Source organism: Bombus pyrosoma, linkage group LG11 (genome assembly GCF_014825855.1).
Source record: "Bombus pyrosoma isolate SC7728 linkage group LG11, ASM1482585v1, whole genome shotgun sequence".
Lineage (NCBI taxonomy): Eukaryota > Metazoa > Arthropoda > Insecta > Hymenoptera > Apidae > Bombus > Bombus pyrosoma.
The window spans coordinates 7,214,327-7,226,065 of NC_057780.1; the positions used below are offsets into that span (position 1 = coordinate 7,214,327).

The 11,739-nt window shown below is 38.4% G+C and overlaps 1 protein-coding gene across 11 annotated transcripts in view; it reads right to left on the minus strand.

Moving 5' to 3' along the window:
* Positions 1-7,392, minus strand: part of LOC122572855 (potassium voltage-gated channel protein eag) — a 149,945-nt gene extending 142,553 nt beyond the window's left edge. For 4 of the 11 annotated variants that reach the window (XR_006318578.1, XR_006318579.1, XM_043738425.1 and 1 more), the window contains exon 1: positions 6,574-7,392. The gene's annotated coding sequence lies outside the window, so the exon portion shown is untranslated. The remainder of the gene's footprint in view (positions 1-6,573) is intronic. The other 7 variants (XM_043738431.1, XM_043738429.1, XM_043738430.1 and 4 more) reach the window with 2 other exon arrangements.
* Positions 7,393-11,739: the final 4,347 nt, after the last annotated feature.

An 11,739-nucleotide genomic window follows, 5' to 3' on the forward strand; every position in this document is an offset into this window, starting at 1 on the left:
TGATGTATTTAAAAGTAAATTTTACAAAGTGCGAGTTACAACCTGTAACTTGTCAATTCTCTAATATTATTAATTGGTAAATTTCTGTGCAACAGGAGCCTAGTATCATTACTTATCGTCCAAATCCCGTAAATCAGAGTCGATAAGTAAAACTCAATGCAAAAACGCTTCTGATAAAAAGAAACGTATCTTTCCTCGAGAAGAATGTAATCTCGGTAGCAGCGTAAGTATTAACTGAATCGTTATTTAATCACAAACCTTTTCCAAAAATAAAATCAAGACTCAACAAACCTAATTATATATTTTTAACAGAAATATAAACGATGCACTGAAGGAACTGAGACTCTGGGCTTAAACAAGTTACCGACAGAGTTCCTGAAGAGCAACCGAGTAATTGAAGGTACTTTGGTCAGCGACTTAACTTACAAAAGTACACAGACAAAAAGACGCATATACGGACCCAACTAAACAGAAGAGAAGAAACCACGTAAAGGTAAAAATGCAGGAGACAAATTGTAAAAGAATAATTAAAAAGAAAATATCGCCTCGACAAAAAACCGATTCCGACATCTGAGGAAACGAATGCTTCCAAACAGGAAAAAGCCAGTGAAACCCAGCATCAATATCTAAAACGCATCGAGGGAGGATCGTGTTTCTATTGTCAATCGGTCTTTCATCCAATCGAATGATCACCGACAGGTGTTTTACATGAAAGCGTCTATAAAAAGCGAGAGAGAAAAAGGGGAAAGGGGAAGAGGCGAAACACAGAGGAAAAAGAGGAACAGGAGGTTGGCATGATACATATACGTCGTATACACGTACGTATATCGTATATAGGATTGAAAAGTTCGCAGCCCCTTGGTAAATTCGTAACGCGGAATGACGTCAGTGGTGAGCGCGCGCAAATGCCCCTGTTTCGCAATCCGCAAACGTCGTTTTCCGCGATTCGTGCCACGGGGGCACCGCTCGTAAAGCCATTTCGGCGATCTCGCGACATAAATTATAAAATCGACCGACGCCAGATCGTCTGTGCAATGGCCGGCATGTAGGACGACGCGGAGAAATTCGTTCGAGAATCGAGACATCGGATACTGCCTTCATTTCCCCTACCACTTGCCCTACCACCGCGTTACATTCTAGGTCCATCGGACTGGGATTTATTTCGACTCGATTGATAATGGATTCTGGAACGTTCCTCGGTCGAGAACTCGCGAAAATAATTTACTACATTTTCCTTCTTAGTGGGGATCCTCCGGTTGATCGAGATAATCGTCGATGAAAGTACGTTAAATAGAATGGAACACCGGGAATTGTAGATAATCTTTGGAGATTAAGCGGAGGATGTGGTAGATTGGAGTCTGATATTGTTGAAAGATAAAGCGTCTTACTTTGGTATGGAGTGCAGTACTTTCTCTGCTTCTTTTAATAGCAGAATTATTTGAGTAGTTGGAACGAATAATTCACGACTTTTCAGAGAAATTTTATAAATTCACAAGGGTGCATCTCTGGAGATCTTTCCGATTTCTGGTAGATATATGGATGAAGACTTTTCCCCTGTATTATGCACTGTCTTACATATATTTCATATTTATATTCGTTTGGAATTCTTTGTCTACAAGTTTCGCACTTGTACGTTATAGTACTTCCGCGACTTTGCTGTAGTTCTAGACGTTATAACGGTAATTTGCAATTACAGAGTTTGAAGAAATTGCAAGAAACGAGCAGAAAGATCATCTAAATATCGGAGACACGGTGTAATATGTTCAAAAGAACTTCAGATTATACTTGGTCGTAATTGAAATAGATTTCCCTTTATCAGAACGAATAATGGTACTTTTCCATCTTTTTCTTCAATATAACTTCAAACAAGGCAAATTTCATTTATTTTTTTATTCACTCGCAAAGGCAAATTATAATTTCCCAGGTAAGTTTGATATCGCTAATTCCAATTTCTCATAATGTCAGAGCAAAAAATGGGAGAAATTATCCACGATAACAAGAGTGGAATGAAATAAAGTTAAAGGATCCACACTCTAAAAGCAAGCAGGATCAAGTAATTAATGCTGGGAATGAGAGGAGAGAGACAGAAGTGTAGCAAATAAGTTAGATACCACTAGACTGCGGGTTTTTATGGATTTACGTGAAATTTCAAGCTGTAGAAATGTAAAGAATGTACGTAATAAGCAACTATATATAAAATATTCAAATTACAATTCTCCTTGCAATATTTCATAGAAAAAACAATTTTCAATCTAGGTTCCATTTTTTTAATTACATCCATAAAATTATTTGGTAGCATGAATGTCGAATATCACTAATAGATATCACTAATTCCTGTTTCTTATAATTTCAGAACAAAAAATGGAAGAAATTATCCACGATGATAAGAATGGAAAGACGCAAAGTTAAATGATCCACGCTCCAGGGGTAAGCAGGATCAAGAAACTGATGCTGGGGACAAAAAGAGAGAAATAGAAGGAGAATTGAGAGAAAGGCGGATGAACTCGTAGCGTGGAAGATCGTAGAGGCTTTCAACGGTTGAAAGGAAAGGCTAAACTCTCGGAAGAAGGATGAAGAATAGCATAAAGAGCAGGGTGAAAAAGCCAGCGCATAGATCGGTCATGTGGAACGTGCGAAATAGTATTCGGGCCATGAGGTAACAGGGAACGTATACGGTTTTCAATTTCCCACGAGAGGTCAAGCAAATTCATAACCCAATCTATCCGCAAACCGAGAGGAACAGCGGGACGCCGATGAATTCGGTGATGCAACGCGATCTCAGCCCTGTGTTTATTATTTTTAATCGATACTTTTTCACTCTGATTGCGATTACTAACGATCCACCCAAATACACCATCCAGGAAAGCAGAGAAAAGAAGATATACTGAATTATATTTTATGAACAGGACCATCTACTGCGAGGCTTGTTTGAAAACAAAGAAGAAGAATATTTGCAAATTATAATTGGAATTTCAAGATGACGGTTCTGATCTAAGACTGAGCATTGAGCGTAGGAAGAAGAATGCAAAAAAAATATATTCAATATTTTAAGAAGAGTCTGCTAATCTTAGATTTAATCTTGCATCAGAAAAAGAATACATGAATTATATTATAGTATTTTAAAATGAAAGTGCTGATCTAAGCCGAAAGATGCGAAGAGAAAGATTCTCAAAATCAAAGAAGAATCCTTTAAACCGAACAATTTTAAGGAGAAGACCCTGATCCAGAACTAACCTCATATTAGAAAGGACAATCACACGATATATCACAATACTTTGCCAGTATTCTGACATAATTCACAATCCATATCAGAAGAAAGGTACGTAAATCGTATTACATTATTTCAAAAAAGAAATTCTCCAAAAATCCTTTGACTCAAACCCAACCCTGCTTACAATGTGATTCAGAGGGTCCAGAGTTTGCATTATTCTTATAACGTTATTGTATCTCAAGAAGAATCCAGTGACTGCTATCTGGTTCCAGTAATAATCTCATCACTCGTCCCTTGTCGCCACTTTACATAATTGGATGAACGATCTCTGTGCCACCGTAAGAAGATAAACTCTCTGCCTCGCTTAACGTTATTTACGGTGCGGTGTTAAGAATAAACAAGAAGAATTGCAAACTGGATGACGTGTTTCTTCGTCAAAAAAGGTTCGACAGAGAACGTATCGAAGAGTAGTATAGAGATGTCTAACGTCAAAGAGACGTGCAATGATAACAGGGTAAGTTAACTTTTAAATAATTAGGTAAAACTGTCAGATAGAATTATTTAAACAAAGGATATGCAAAGCGATGTAAAATGTAAATGAAGATGTAACCGGAAATCACCCAAAGCTGAAAGGCACTGGATCAGGAATAAATAATAATAGTACAGAGAACTACATCCGTCCGTAAGTATCCGAACACTGACGTATTTCCGGATTTCACATAAACGTCTTACGAATTTAGTTTCTTCTATGAATTTATTATGTTTCCCTACAGTCCTGATGTTGCTCTTGGACAATATAAGAAATATTTATTAACAACTAACATCGATATGCTGTCTTGGTGCTGTTCTTGGAAGATGTGGGAAATATTCATTAAGAAACATATTGATAATGCTTTCCTCTGCTGTTCATCAATCTTAAGTGGTTAATTTCCACCCAAAGATATAGAAACACCAAATGGCAGGCAAGATCATCTGTTTTATCATCTAATAAGCAACATAATAAATGACATCAACATTGCAAGACAACACAATAAATCTATAAAAGAAACTGAAGTGAGATATTTATGCAGAAATCTGCACTAAGTATTCGGAGATAGTTATGGGCAGAAGTATATGTAAAATATAAATTCCAGAGCGTCTTCGTTGAAAAAACTGTGACAGACGATACATCAAAGAATGGTATGAACAACTGTACTGGACTAGAAGATAAAAGGAGATGCGGTCCCGTATCGGAAACGCACGAGAACATCGTTATCGGGTTCGCGAATCTGGCGACCTGTGAACCTGGCAGAAATCCAGAACCCGCGTCACTGCACCGGTGCGGTGAAAGAAAGCCCGCGACACGGGCGATAATCATCGTAAACGTTGTCGAAATTGTCCTCTGTCGCCGACGAAACCTCGAATGAATCGAGAAGCAAAACTCGACGCTTCTCTGACGTCAAGAAACTACAGTGGTTTTCAACGTTCGAATACGTAACGTGCCATACGAGGAATAATTTTCGAAGAACGAGTAATTAGTTAATTAACGAGTCGTTGAGCCAATTTACGCGCATGTACGAATTTTCTAGTGAGAGAAATGTTTCGTGTGGGTAGACACATATTAGAGGTTGTGAGGTTGATCACGTTGATTCCGTACGCAGGCTGTGCACCCTGGCGAGTACGCATTGTCCCGTGGCACATCCTGCTCGTAGATCGATCCAGTCTTTGGTACACGAACGACGAGGCTTCGTGGAGAGCAATGTGTTTAACACGTTGAGTAGCACGAGAATTTTATATATTTTGTCCTGAAGGCCACGACAGTTTGAAACATGCTACACCGTAACGTTCAGTTTTTGTAAAATATTATATCGTATTTGCGCACACTTTGCCGAGTGTTGCTAAGTCATCCACATTGTTGAAGCTCTTTTCGTCCATGAAATTTATCATGTTGTAGACGTTGTATAAGTAAGCACCGATGACCATCGCGACAGTCAACGTGCTAATGGGATTTTGCTATTAAAGTGAACAAATTGACGATAACATGGAGTTGAAATTTGGTGTAAGCTGATCTTTGGGGAATTTCGAATTTTATAAATTGAATGCTTGAAACTGAAAACGACGAGCCACAGTGAAACTCAACTAAAGGTATTTCGTTATTAAGATACTTATAGAGGAACTGAAATTCAATCGAGTCTGATCATTGGAAAATCCTAATTTTCTAGATTCTATGCTTGAAATTGTGTAATAGCAACCCTTTATTCTCTGGGGATTTTTGAGATGAATTCGAAGATCCGGAATGAAAGAGGAATTCGTGAAATCGACGGGAATTTCGAGCCTCCTTGACCCTCGGTGACCCAAATATTTTCGCTCCTGACAGAGGCTGATGCAGAATTGCGGCAGACCCGTGGAAACGTTCGGTCGTTCCCTTTTATCCGCATCACCTTCAAAAGGATCATTCTATCTCGCGATAGAATGACAAATCGTCGCCGACGTGTCTTTAATTCGTCAAAAGTTTCTTACATCCGATAGACCACAGAGGATATTCTCTGTTCTATCCTTGATGAAATCGTTCTCAAACGAATAGTATGATTAAAGAAGCGAAGAATTCAAATTAATGGAAGAGCCAAACGATGGAAAGACAGAGAGGCAAACTCTGTTTAATTATACTAGATTATATCATATAGAGCATAAAAGATCACTATGCAGAGGAGTCACGATTTCTGATTTCTGACAGGTAGCTGCATCCTGACCTATCCAACGAACGCTTTCCAACAGCGTCTCTAGAGGTTAGCCCACCGATTGATCCACGCGCTCCACTTCTCTACTCTACTCAACGCAACTCCGTCGCATCCACGATTCAAAAGGGACCCTACGACTGTGATAGAAACTGCCACGACTCTACCACCGTCACCGCGTCTCTCCTGACCTTGCTCCGCAACCTTCCACACCGCATGTTTCGTCCCTTGGTATAACTCAATCCACACGCCACCGTTCATCAATCAGTCGAACGTACTGGAGCGGTCCACTCGCAGGAATTCCTCTTACCAAACAACCGACGTAAATACGACTCGAGCTCTTCCACTTACCAATCAAACAATTCCAACGAAATACCTTCGAGCCCTTCCACGACTATCATTGCGCGGAACCAACAGCCAATACCAAAAGAAGGTATTCGTATATTGGAAAAACGTGGAAGAAAGGAAAGGAAGAGAACTGTAAGGAGTAGACGAGTAGCGAGAAGAGGGCCTAAAGGGAGGGAAAAAGAGAAAGGGAGAGTTTGGTGGCGCACCACGCGACCGCAACGATCATTCCAAGAGCAGACATTGTGGACATCGTGTATACGGCTAAAAATGGACGAATCGAATCTGGTGTGTCGATCGTACCGATGTGAATACGTATTCCAAGCAGGTTGATCTTCTCGGAAGGCGTTATCTTCGCTGGTTAAGCAGGGTGGTTCCGTCCATCGCGTTTCTGGATCGTATCGCCCTAAGGATCGATCGTAGTCGGGTGCACACGCGCTGACCGGTTGCGGTACGCGTTCGGGAAACGCGTCCCGGACACGTTTCGCCTATAGTTCGACTAGACAGAGGATGATCGCTGTTAATCGGCTATATACAACTTCCATCCACTATTCCTCCTATGTTTCTTCTTTCTCGTAACTCTTCCACCGATTTGGATTATATTCTTGTTCTGTTTCTTCTTTTTTTTTATCACACGGTTCTCGTCCTGAGAAAATGCAAATTCCGATCTCCACGCATCGCTGCTGCCCCGTCGTCCTTGTCTGATCGCGCGTACGTGTGTGGCGAGGCGCGCGCGCGCGCGCTGATCAGCGTTACTCGCACACAGGAATTCCGAGACCCAGCCGTGCGACAGGCTGACCGATTGGCGACTGAGACTCACCCTCTGTGGAGGCGCTGACTACCCCTAACTCACCCCCACTCATAGACAGCGCGCCACCAATAGCGGCCCCCCACCACTCAACCTTTCCCCCTCTATCGTATATCCTTCTAATCCCCGTGGCGTTCGCGCTCGCGCGTGATTTCGTCTCGCGATTCCTTCGGGTTTCCCACTCTTTCCTGCGAAAAAGAGCTTGCTCTTTTTTTTTCCTCGCCTTTTTTTCATTCGGATACATATCGTTATAATTAATCGTTGGCTTAAAGGGAACCGGTTCGAAGGTGTTTAACTCGATAACGTGATTAGTAAGCTTCCATCCAATGAATGATGATGTTGGGCTTGAAATTTGAGTTGACTTTAAATTTATGCATCACTGTATGCGTTCAGTAAAACGTACGTGTTGTATTGGCTTATGAATAAGTATAGCCGCGTTTATGAGTATTAAAATATCTATCAGTTTCATTGGAAATATGGAAATTAATCTAAAGTATCAAGGAGACGATTGATCGGGCAGAATTTTATATTCATGCAAAGTTGCGATGCAGTATACGTAGAAAGCAGAAATTTGTTATAAATATTTGAATGAATTATATAGTAGCATATTTGTATAATTATTTGTTCATCCGTGCAGCTTTGTAATCTGAATTCTATCGAGCAAAATTTAAGGTAAACTGGATAGGACGCTTCAAGAATCCTACTGCAAATCTCAATCTGTATTGCATAGAATACATTGTGCCAAATGGCAAGAAACGCAGTAATAATACTTATGAGCGGGAATGTACGTATATAGGGCTTGTTTGGTCAACTGTTGTTTTCTTGGGGAAATTGTTTTTGCGTTATTGAAAAACGTACTCGGGCAGTAAATATCGTTATAAATTATTAATTGAGCGCGGAAAAATGTTCAATTCCAAAATCAAATAAAAGGACAATTTTAGTAACATGAGATTAATTGGCAATATAATGAATTTTAAAACTGTTTTCTGCTTATGATCGATACACGTATATCTATGTTGATATGTGATATAAGAAATTATCATACCAAAGCGATTACGAGGTAAAAATACGTGACAAAGAAAAAGTTCTTTAGTTAACCCGTATCACGTTCCGTGCCACGTGGATCACCAGTGACCCACATTTTCCTGAGTCGCGAGGAAACTTACTTCCGTGAAACAAACAATAGTAAAATCGGGACGAAACCCTACAAACGAATACGTACTGCAAGACCACGATTACTTTTGTTTGAATTTTAAATTTCCGCAGTTGAAACGCGTCGAAACATCTGCTATTCCATCGCAGAGTGGAAGAAGATCTTGAGCTGGAATTTTCGACGTTTCTAACTGAATGCGAACGGATTTATCGAGCTTATTGAATTAATGGAAACGCGGCGCACGTATAAGACCGTAATTAAAGCGGGAAAGAAAAAGGAGGATAGAAAAAGTTGGAAGAATGCTTTTCGTGTGCTTGTCACTAAAGTTGTGGTAATGAATTATAAGACTTTCAAACGCCAAGAGTGCACGATTACAGTGTCGGAATTGTAAAATAGAAAAAAATACTAAGTTTTATATCTCGACCTTATACATTCCGATAGTAACTTTCGCTGTTTTAAATTCGGCTCAGAAAACATTATTTATAGAATGACTTGATATCTACAATATCTGAAATAATTCACTTGTTGTAATAATTAATAGATGGAACAAATCTCTATTTAGCTTCCATTCCTTTACTCGCGTTCATAAAAGTATGAATTCTGATATACGATTCTTTCTTACGGCTACAAATCTTTACGACCTGCTATTTCACCATGAGGGGCAGTATGTGTGTGTGTGTGAAAAGCTGGAAAGTTGATTAGCGGTACATGTACACTGGACAAGAATAGTACTCTTCTCTATCAATCACGCGTTGCTATATGGTCTAGTTTGTGTATGTAAGATCCGTGAAAAATATGGACCACGACCAAGAGCCGATCCCGGACCATTTAGGGTGCTCATACACTACAGGCCACAACTACTATTAGGTCACTTGTCTCTTGCATTTACTGAAAAGCTGCAATAAATTTTATTTTATTGAGTGTTTTACATTATGCGGTACATATGATGCGAATAAAATAACAGATTCATGACAAAATAATTAGGAAATGAAAGCAACGAAAACCATTTATATTTTCTTAAATATCATAGGGTATCCTAGTAGTTATTACCGGCTGCGACACTTTCGGCCAATACACGTACACTTACCTTTATGATTGCGTCGGGTCTATCAGAAAGAATTGACCAGACCTGTCATTCCTTCATCTAATCACCTTTTCAACTTCTCTACTATGTACACGATAAAACCCTGGAGTCCGCTCGCAGAAGCGAAACGAGCCAGCGCCAGAGGCATCTTGTTATCCGCGAATTTCCGGCCGAGCTGTTTACCGCTTTAACCAACGACCCTTTAATTACTTCAACAACCTACAGCCACGAACTTGACCGACTCCAAGAGCTACTCCTGTCGAGCGTGTCATGTTAATGAAGTTTGTCACATTCGTTTGCAGAATCACCAAGACTTCCCTACCGATCGAGAAACGGATAATCGATAAAGAAGGTACAAAAAGATGCTAGAGTTAAGGAGAACGTAAGTGTGTACATACACTGTCGCTCACAAGTATGTGGACACTGATGCATTTTTATTAACAATCTGATTATTACTAATAATATATACATTAATTGCAGACTGATGATTAAAAGCAATACTCAGTATCTTCTATGGAATCAGGTGTTGCGCATCATATAAAATTTAAATTGTTTAAAATCTTATCAATAGTATATTAAAATTAAGTACATGATTTGTCAAAGTATCAAAAGATTTTAAATATTGTTGTTGCAATCAATTACAATAGTCCCTCGTGCAATTTGGGATATGCTTTTCTATTTATAGCTTGACAATCATCATGATAAGCAGAGTATAATGAACTCGTTAACCAAAAAGCTGCTACAGAATGCAACTGCTTGACGCTTATAGATGTCAATCTTTTTTATTGTATATTAACTTTCGAAAATAGATTTTATCGTGCGATATTCTGCGATAACTCTGATAATGGAGAAAATCGTTTTAAGGCCTTCTATTCTTAAGTTTCGTAACTAATTTATATTCCGTCAAAAATAAGTGAATGTCCACATATTTTTGGACGTCTGTGTAGGTGGCTTGAAAGTTTCAAAGATACCTAATCCGACGAATGGAGACTTTGAAGTGATGTTTGGAAGATTCAATCCTGGCTGGCAATGTCGCTTGAGTTTCCAGTAGAAGCTGTATGAGGAACTGTACTTCTGTCGTATATTCACGAGAAAAAACACGAAGAACAAATCCTCTGTAGAATCTTGGAAATTCTTTCCTTTTCTTTGTTTTCTTCTTTAGAATTAAAAATTTAAGTGCTATTAGCTATTGAGGGATCGATTAATTTAAAAAATGATTCGATGTGGGACATTAAATGGAGTAATAAACGTAATTTGTACGTTCTTGGAAGAAGAAGGAAAACATGACGATAGAAGGAAGACGAAGGAGGAAGAATAGAGAGGGAAAGAGGGAGAAGAGAGTGTTGGTTCGATCGAAGTTGTCGAAGGGAGGGCGCCACTTTGCCGGCCACCCCATTTTCATTAGCTCCTACGGATCATACACTTATCAGATTATCTTTACAATAGCCTTTATAACATTTGACATAACATGCCTCCACAAAATCCAAGAAAGGTGACAAATTTTTTAAAGGAAAAAGAAATTTTATAAGAAATTTTAACAAGAGAGGTGTCATACTTTTGAAGATAATAAGTACCAAATAAGGAAACAAATACAAATACGAGTATAAGGACTAAAGAAACACCCAGTAATAAACAAAAGAACGCAAGGACGATGCGAAAGAGTTATGGCAACAGAAAAGTAGTAAAAAATTATTTAAAAAAGAATTGGAATGAAAGAATTGTAAAACCACTTAAAGAAAAAACTGAGGTAAAAAATCCCTACAAGAACACCAGAAATCAGTTGCAGAAATGGCAAATACTACGATAAAAAGGAAATAAAATATCTTTAAACAAAACACTACGGACTAAAGTACTAAAAATATACCATAAATATAATACCAACGAGATGAACGCTATCTCGATAAAAAAAAGAGAAAAAAGATCTAGCAATAAAAAAAGTCCTATAAAAACACCAGAAACCAGAAATAGAAACAATAAGCCCCATGAACTTTCACGAACTACTGTATATTTGCATTAGATACTTATTTTATAGCTTCTATGATATTTCCATATTTGTTTCCAATTTTATCGATATAATCATAACATGACACGATGCTCATATCATACTTTATTACAGTGCTAATGAAATTTCAAAATGTTTCGTATGACAGATACAGAGGGGGGAGGGGGAGTAAGTGAACTAGTAAGGTAGTGGAAATAGATATATCAATGAAATTTCATTAAATAAATGTTTACACAAAATTATAAATCTTAATTTCTATTACTTACTAAATAATCTTGTGTATCGTAATAACATGCAATAAACAGAATTTAAGTATATAACACTAATACTAAATACTAATACTAAACTTCATTAATATCTATTACCTGTCCATTTATTTTTGTCCTCAACTGAATAATACGTATATTCATAAAGTACATCTT